The sequence below is a fragment of the Hibiscus syriacus genome, unplaced genomic scaffold (genome assembly GCF_006381635.1).
Source record: "Hibiscus syriacus cultivar Baekdansim isolate YM2019G1 unplaced genomic scaffold, ASM638163v2 tig00111377_pilon, whole genome shotgun sequence".
Classification (NCBI taxonomy): Eukaryota; Viridiplantae; Streptophyta; class Magnoliopsida; order Malvales; family Malvaceae; genus Hibiscus; species Hibiscus syriacus.
Window position 1 is genome coordinate 225458 of NW_024063073.1, and position 8744 is coordinate 234201.

Below are 8744 nucleotides of genomic sequence, written 5' to 3' on the forward strand. Positions count from 1 at the left end.
CATGTCTATCACCCTAGATTAGTTGCAGATCTACAGAAAAAAAAATTGATGCATCAAATGGAATGTCTGTAACAAGCTTCTCTAGAAGGCATGAAATGTTTCGTGTCACAGAGTTGTCGCGACCTCTTCAAGGGATTGAAGCTGTGTCGTTAAGAGTAAATCTAAGGGACAGAACGTGCGACTGCGGGTTTTTTCAAGCTCTGAAGTATCCATGCTCTCATGTGATAGCAGTTTGCTCGCATACATGTCAAGACTATAACCATTTTGTGGATCCCGTATACCTACTATCTGAAGTTTTTAGGGTATATGAATTTGAGTTTCCCCCCATAGGTAATGACAAAGACCCTGATGAGGTTCAAGATTGACTTCCGATTGTACCAAATCCGAGTTTATTGAGGGAGTGTGGTCGTCCAAAATCCAATCGAATTCATTGCGATATGGATATTAGAGAAAGATCTAGACAATACAGAAGATGTGGGCATTGTAGAAACCCAGGACACACTAGAAAAACATGTCCACTTCTGTTGTCATCAAGTAACAATTGATGAGGAAATGATGTATTTTATTATCAAATAATAATTCTTGTACTTTAATTTGCATTTACTTCAAGTTAATGTCATTTGATAATCACCGATGAAGATTAAAAAAACAAACACAATCATTAAATTTTAACAAACTAATAACAATAAGTATTAAATGGTAAATGATAACCAAATTACAATAACTGATATTAAATGGTAATAAACAAAACGAACTGAAATACATTAAAAAAGTCCAACAAATTTAACAAAATAAAGTAAGTATTAAATGAGAAATAATAAAAAAATTACAATTTAACAAAATAAAGTAAATACAAATATAATAAAAAACAAAATCTATCGATGTCTGTGACGCGAATGTGTTCCGCATGGCGGTGGTTGTCGGTCTCGAGGAGGATTTCTTCGTATCACTGGTTCTAACTCCTTGCTGTCATCATCATCACCATCGTCGTCGTCGTCGTCGTCGTCTTGCGCAGGTACATTAGGTTGATGAGGAGCTGATGACGATGAAGCACCTCCGTAGAATAAAGACCCTGGAGGTGTATGACTGACTAGCCCACCGGCCTGCGAAAACTGGGAAAACTCATAAAACCCAGACATCGCTGAGTGTGAAAACTGTATATGAGGCGGTGTCTGTGCTGCGGCCATAGGTGATGAGGCTAAACCCGCCAAATATCTAGCATATGAACCCCATATCGGATCTGCAAACATAGACCCATAATAGCCTCCAGGAGGGGTCATCTGTGACGGTGGCGGTGGCGGGGTCATAAAACCAGGTGAAGGCGGCGGCGGTGGCATCTGGTAACGGAAAGGCGATGGCGGCATCATATATGGCTGTGGTAGCTGCTGGGAAGGTCATGCTTGTGTAGCCGAGGATGAACCGGAAGCACCTGCTCTTCGTCCACGAGTCGGGGGATGATGGTGCTGTGTCGGTGAACGTCTCTGTCGACGTCGTGAAAATGTCTGCCCTCGTGCATCCTCGGGAAGTAGAAACGGTTTCCCGTTACTGTTGAACCACTCATAATAATCCTCAGCATACATCAAGAAGTCAGTAAAAATGAAATTCTTTCTAATATATATTATTTTATATTCACCATTGAACTGATTAAAAACAATAAATAGAATATAATAAATTAAAAATAGACATTTTTAAATAAAAAAATATAAAAACACAAATTTATATATCACGATGGAAAAGAAACATAAAATATGACACACACACACACATATATATATATAACATGGAAAAGGAACGATTATCGTAGACCCGAGTTTGAGCACCGAGAATATCAGGGGTATGAGCGTTCAATGTTAAGAGGTTGAGAGTTATCTTAGAACATATACTGTCTTGTATTTACCCATATTAATATAACATAGTTTTTAAATACATCGAATGGCCACAATGTCAACGAGTGTTGACACAAGTGGTTGGAATTCAAGAATTTGAGCTTAGTAAAGTTCAAATCCTACTATCGTCACTCTTAGTGTGCAATCTGTAAATTTGGGTCTTAGGTATGCCTTAAGCTGGACTGGGGGAGTCACTCGTGACCTAAACTTTTAGTACAAAAAAATAGCCTCAATTATAAGGTAGATACTACCTTATAATCACTTTGGCCTACTCAAAAAAAATATAACACATTTTTAGGTTAAATATAATATTATTGAATCTTAAGTAAATAACAATGATTATTGTCGCAACCGTCTTTCGGGTGGGCCCCGGAATTGGGCTTCGACTTAAAAAATGTGGATTGGAGTCGCCACCGATCATTTATTTAAAAATAAATGGGTTGATCGGATACCCTATTTCTTACCTGATCTACATCTTTCCAAAGATGTGTCGGGTTCGGGAGTCGGTTACGGTTAAGGAAGGATTAGCACCCTTGAACCGTCCTTTCGGTACTACGCACTTTCCAGTTGTCTTTGATTAAGAAAATTGCATTTTAAATTAAAAGGTAAAATAGCGATCCCAAACTTACCTTTGACGGATTTAAATCATGCCTTTTAAAGAAAATCAGAAAATGTTAGATGAAAAGTAAGGAATAAATGAATAAAATAAATAAACCCAAGCAAGAAGGAAGATAGAATTAGTAAAAAAAAAAGCTAAGATAAATAAATAAATAAGATAATAAATTAATAAAATAAAAACAAACACATAATCAATAAATTAATAAAACAAGTTAGAAAAACTAAGCGAAAGTAAAAAAAATACAAATATAAACACAGAAAAAAATGGATAGAATAAAAAAATAGTAATAAAATATGAAAGACTAAAAATGATAATATATATAACTATTAAGTAATAATAATAATAAATAGGAAAAAAACGCCACTCCACCGAAAATAGAAAAAGGGATACGAATTTAAAAAAAAATGATACAGATTTGAAAAAAGGATAAAGGTTTGGTCAGCTAAAAGAGGGGTAGGTTATATATATAATATAATATGTATATAATAATAATAAGATATGGTTTTTTAATACAAAGCAAATGAAAATGATAAAACGTGTATACATATGATATTAGAGAAACAATAAAAATATATGTATATGTATAGTTAAAATAAAATAAAACTAGAAAAGCTAATGATTTAAAAAGTTTATATATATATTGACATATATAAAAAGAATAGAAATAGAATATAAATAAAAGAAAATAATAGTAATATAAATAAATAAAATATTAAGAAAAGTATACATATAAATAAAATAAAACAAATAGATGAAACAATAACAATTAAAACTTAAATACATGGGACTGAATTGAATGAAAAACAGAAGTGTGTATCGATTTTAGGAGAAATTGGGGGCGATAATAGAAGAACTAAAGAACGGAGGACCAAAACTGTGGTATACCCTATTGTTACGGAAAAAACATGCGGATTTTTAGTATATCACTTAAAATTGTTTTGTAAAAAAATCATTCGTTCTCTTTCTCAATAGCGAACCCCTCCCTTTCTCTCTATTCTCTCATCTGTTCTTAGGTCATGAAGAACACTGGCCGTGAATTCCCAGAAAACAACCTTACGCCGCCTCGCCGGCCGCCATTGGTCTGCGCCGGCCGCCGATCATCGGCGGTAAACCCTGAAAAATTAGTTTTTTTGAAAGCCCTTCTCTCCCTCGACTCAAATCTCAAACCGGTTTTTTGAAATAGGCCTCGGGAGAGGGTAGATCCGAGATCAAAGTCTCAATCCCTCCCCTAAAATTTCATCGTCCAAAAACGTTTTTTTTTTGGGTTCGATCTGAACCAAAAGCGACGGATAAGCACACAAGCAAGGACCACTCGAGCAAGAAGGTAAGCAAAGATATACCTTTCTTTTATTTCCACTTCAAAAAAAATTCTTACAAAAACGCCTTGGTTGCTTTGAGTTTCCTAGTATTTTTTGTTAACTCGTGTAATCTGAATCCTCCCCCTGTGTGTTCTATTTACAGGGGTTTTATAGCCTAATATTCTAGAGTTTGATCTCGCGTAGAACACTAATATTGTGTTTGTTATTTGCACGTTTGTTGGAGAGGCTCCACGTTCGCCGGGGTTGTTGCGTGAGAATCGGTGTGGACTTGTGAGGCAAGGGATGCGGCGCTCTCATGAAAGAAAACGGAACCCTAGCTGACTCCTATTGTGGACCGTTGGATCACATCTTGATCCAACGGTCAAGGCGCTTGGCGGCTGGGGCAGCAGATGTTTGAGTTTCTGGAAACCCTACCCAATTCGGGGCTTGGGCCACCTGTACTGGGCTTTCTGGGCTGTTGAAGACGGGCCATTTGTAAGGCCTGTTGTAGAGACCTGTTAAAAAAAATGTAAATGTATTAGTTTAAAATAATAATATTGATATAATATATATATGTAATATATAATATATAATATATAAATATATGTTCTTTCGGTCAAGAAAAGTGTGTCTACAGCTGCCCCTCTTTGCCCATAGTCGTGTAACGGGGATAGGGCAAAGATTAAAAGACACACTTTTCTGCCACATCGAATATCCTCTGCCGTAGAGTTGACATCCGATATGGGAACTGGTTTGCCAATATGAATCACGAGATGACCCCCTCGTCGTGAGGTTGAGTTAAAAATTGGAAAATCCTGAGCCTGAATCCTTCGTCGTGAAGTTGAAATCGAACTCGTGAAGTTGAAATCGAACTCAGAGTTCTGGAGGTAGCTCATGGATTGTCTTCTAGCCAAAGATACTTCGTTGTGAAGCTGAAATTGGGAAATTGTTTATTGACAACCAGCGGTCCCTTCGTCGTGAAGTTGAACTTGCGTTGTCTGGAGTCCAATATCCTTGTTGTGAAGTTGAAATTGGATCTGAAATTGAGAAGTTGACAGTCAGCGGTCCCTTCGTCTTGAAGTTGAACTTGTACTGTCTTGAGTCCAATATCCTTCGTTGTGAAGTTGAAATTGGGAAATTGTTTATTGACAACCAGCGGTCCCTTCGTCGTGAAGTTGAACTTGCGTTGCCTGGAGTCCAATATCCTTCGTTGTGAAGTTGAAATTGGCTCTGAAATTGAGAAGTTGACAGTCAGCGGTCCCTTCGTCTTGAAGTTGAACTTGTACTGTCTTGAGTCCAATATCCTTCGTTGGAAAGTTGAAATTGGCTCTGAAATTGAGAAATGTTTATTGACAACCAGCGGTCCCTTCGTCGTGAAGTTGAACATGCGTTGTCTGGAGTCCAATATCCTTCGTTGTGAAGTTGAAATTGGCTCTGAAATTGAGAAATGTTTATTGACAACCAGCGGTCCCTTCGTCGTGAAGTTGAACATGCGTTGTCTGGTGTCCAATATCCTTCGTTGTGAAGTTGAAATTGGCTCTGAAATTGAGAAATGTTTGTTGACAACCAGCGGTCCCTTCGTCGTGAAGTTGAACTTGCGTTGTCTGGAGTCCAATATCCTTCGTTGTGAAGTTGGAATTGGCTTTGGGTAAAACCTGCAAAGATATGCATATATGTGACGTTATGGATGTCATGCTCTTAGGTATGCCTAAAATGCATATGCAACATATGTTATTCTGAGCTCTGGAGAGTAATCTCGATCTCCGGAGGCCTGTCGTTGTTGACTCTTGATTTTGAAAGCTTGAAGTTCCGATCTCTGATCTTGAATTCTTCAAATGTTTGATGATTTTTTTTTTGAAGATGCTTCTCAACTATCTCAAGCATGTGCATGAGCCTTAATCGGCTTTTGGGTACCTGTACTTTTCAATGAATCTTTGTATAGTAATATGCGATTATCTTTCATAAAAATAAATAAATCATTAGGTTTAAATCTAATTCAAGATGCTCAAAAGGAATTAGAGGAAAGATGGTCTTTATTCATAAGGGAGGAGAAGAACAAACAATACATGGCAAACATTCTAGAAAACGAATACACGGTGATGTGTAAATGAATGTCTTAGATCTCGATAATGTGGGCACTTCTGAGCTGAAAAGCCGTTTGATGACTTTGAATGCAGCCTTTGCCAAAAGATCCTTGAGAATGCGATAACGTTTGGGAGAGTGCAACATTTCTCTGATTTGTTGAGTTCGTAGAAGATTCATGTGCCGGGATGTTTCCACTGTTAATATCCAAATCGCCCTTTCCGGGTTTTCAACTTGGATCCATCCTTGGTTGCAAGATGCCCTTTGCGGGTTTTCATCTTGAACCCCCCTTATTTTCTCTTCTGTTGTTCTTTTTTTTTTAAATTTAGGGCGCCCATTCAGATTTTCACCCTAAACGTTTTTCTCTATTTGTTGTTTTTTTAACTCTTTTTTTTTAACTTAGGACGCCCTCTCGGGTTATCATCCTAAGCGAAGTATTTCTTGACTGCGTCCGAGTTGATGGGATGTGGCAGTTCAGGTCCGTCCATTTCAGCCAGGATGAGGGCTCCTCCGGAGAAAGCCTTTTTCACGACATAAGGTCCTTCCCAATTTGGCGTCCATTTTACTCGGAAATCTTTCTGGACTGGCCAAATTCTTTTTAGCACTAGATCCCCTTCGCGGAATATTCTCGGGCGCACCTTTTTGTCATGTGCTCGGATCATTCGTTTCTGATAGATTTGACCATGATGAATGGCTTTCAGTCTTTTTTCATCTATCAGATTAAGCTGATCATATCTGGATTGTGCCCACTCTGCATCATCCAGTTTGACTTCTGACAAGACCCTGAGAGACGGAATCTCGACTTCAATGGGTAACACTGCTTCCATTCCATAGGCTAACGAAAATGGAGTTGCCCCAGTCGAAGTTCATACCGAGGTTCGATAAGCGAACAAAGCAAAAGGTAACTTCTCATGCCAGTCTTTGTAAGTTTCAGTCGTTTTCTCTACTATCTTCTTAATGTTTTTGTTTGCTGCTTCTACTGCTCCGTTCATCTTTGGTCTGTAAGCAGTGGAATTATGATGTTTTATGTTGAACTGTTCGCAAGCAGCACTCATCATCTTGTTGTTCAAGTTTATTGCGTTATCGGTGATAATCCTTTCAGGTAGACCATACCGACATATAATTTCTTTCTTCAGAAACTTGCAAATAGTGGATTGAGTGACACTGGTATATGACACAGCCTATACCCATTTCGTGAAATAGTCAATTGCTACGAGAATGAAACAGTGACCATTTGAAGCCTTCAGATGGATTTGCCCGATAACGTCCATGCCCCACACAGAGAAAGGCCATGGTGATGTTATTACATGAAGCGGATGGGGTGGAACATTTATCTTGTCTCCATAAATCTGACATTTATGACATCTTCTAGCATAGTTGATGCAATCGCTTTCCAGTGTGGACCAAAAATATCCGCATCTCATTATTTGTCTTGACATCATATGCCCATTTGCATGTGCTCCACAAACTCCATCATGTACTTCTTCCGCTATCATTTTTGCCTCTTCAGCATCGACGCACCTTAACAGAACTTGGTTATGGCTTTTCTTGTATAAAACCTCTCCGTCAAGGACGTATCCAGCTTCCAACCTTCTAAGGGTTCTCTTCTCGATTTCAGTGGTTTTTTCTGGATAACTCCGATGCTTGATATACTGCAGAATGTCGTAGTACCAAGGCTTAGTGTCTTTCACTTCTTCAATTTGGTAACAATGAGCTGGGTACTCATACGACTGCATGTTAATTGGCATCATTTCAGACTCCCCGCCAGCCTTGAATGTGGCTGCCAAGGTAGCTAAAGCGTCAGCCATTTAATTTTCTTCTCTAGGCACGTAGTGGAAGGTAACTTCGTCGAACTCTTCGAGCAGATCCAACACTAGTTTTCGGTACTCTAACAGCTTTATATCCTTGGTTTCCCACTCTCCTCGGAGCTGATAGATTACTAAGGCTGAGTCTCCATACACCCGCAAAGTCTTTATATTTTGCCCCAGTGCAGCCCGAATTCCCAAGACACAGGCTTCATATTCTGCCATGTTATTGGTACAATCAAAGTTCAGTCTGCTGGTAAATGGGTAGTGACTCCCTTCTGGGGAGACTAGGATTGCCCCGATGCCATGTCCTAGTGCATTTGATGCCCCATCGAAGTGCATTCTTCAGGAACTGTCCGTTGAAATGCTTGCTTCCTCTAAAGATATGGCCATTAAGTCTTCGTCTGGGAAATCAAAGTCCAGCGGCTTATAGCTCTCATCAGTTCTGCTTGCCAAAAAATCGGATATGGCGCTGCCTTTTACCGCTTTTTGTCTCACGTATTCGATGTCAAATTCAGACAAAAGCATCTGCCATCGGGCTAACCTTCCGGATAGAGCAGGTACACCCATCATGTATTTTAGTGGGTCTAACTTGGAAATCAGCCAAGTGGTGTGATACAACATGTATTGTCGAAGTCTTTTTGTAGCCCAGACCAGGGCACAACAAACCTTCTCAATAGGAGGATATCGGACCTCGCAATCGGTGAACTTCTTGCTTAAGTAGTAGATGGCTCTTTCCTTCTTCCCAGACTCGTCGTGTTGACCCAGGACACACCCCATGGAGCTCTCGAATATGGAGAGATACAAAAACAGAGGTTTTCCTGGGATAGGGGACATCAGGACAGGAGCGTGGGACAGGTACTCTTTTACCTTCTCAAATGCAATTTGACAGTTTTCATCCCATGTTCCAGGGCTGTTTTTTCGGAGAAGGCGAAAGATCGGATCACACTTGTCAGTTAGCTGAGATATAAATCGGGCTATGTAATTCAATCTTCCAAAAAAACCTCGGACCTCCTTTTGTGTTCGCGGAGGAGGTAGACTCTGGATGGCCTTA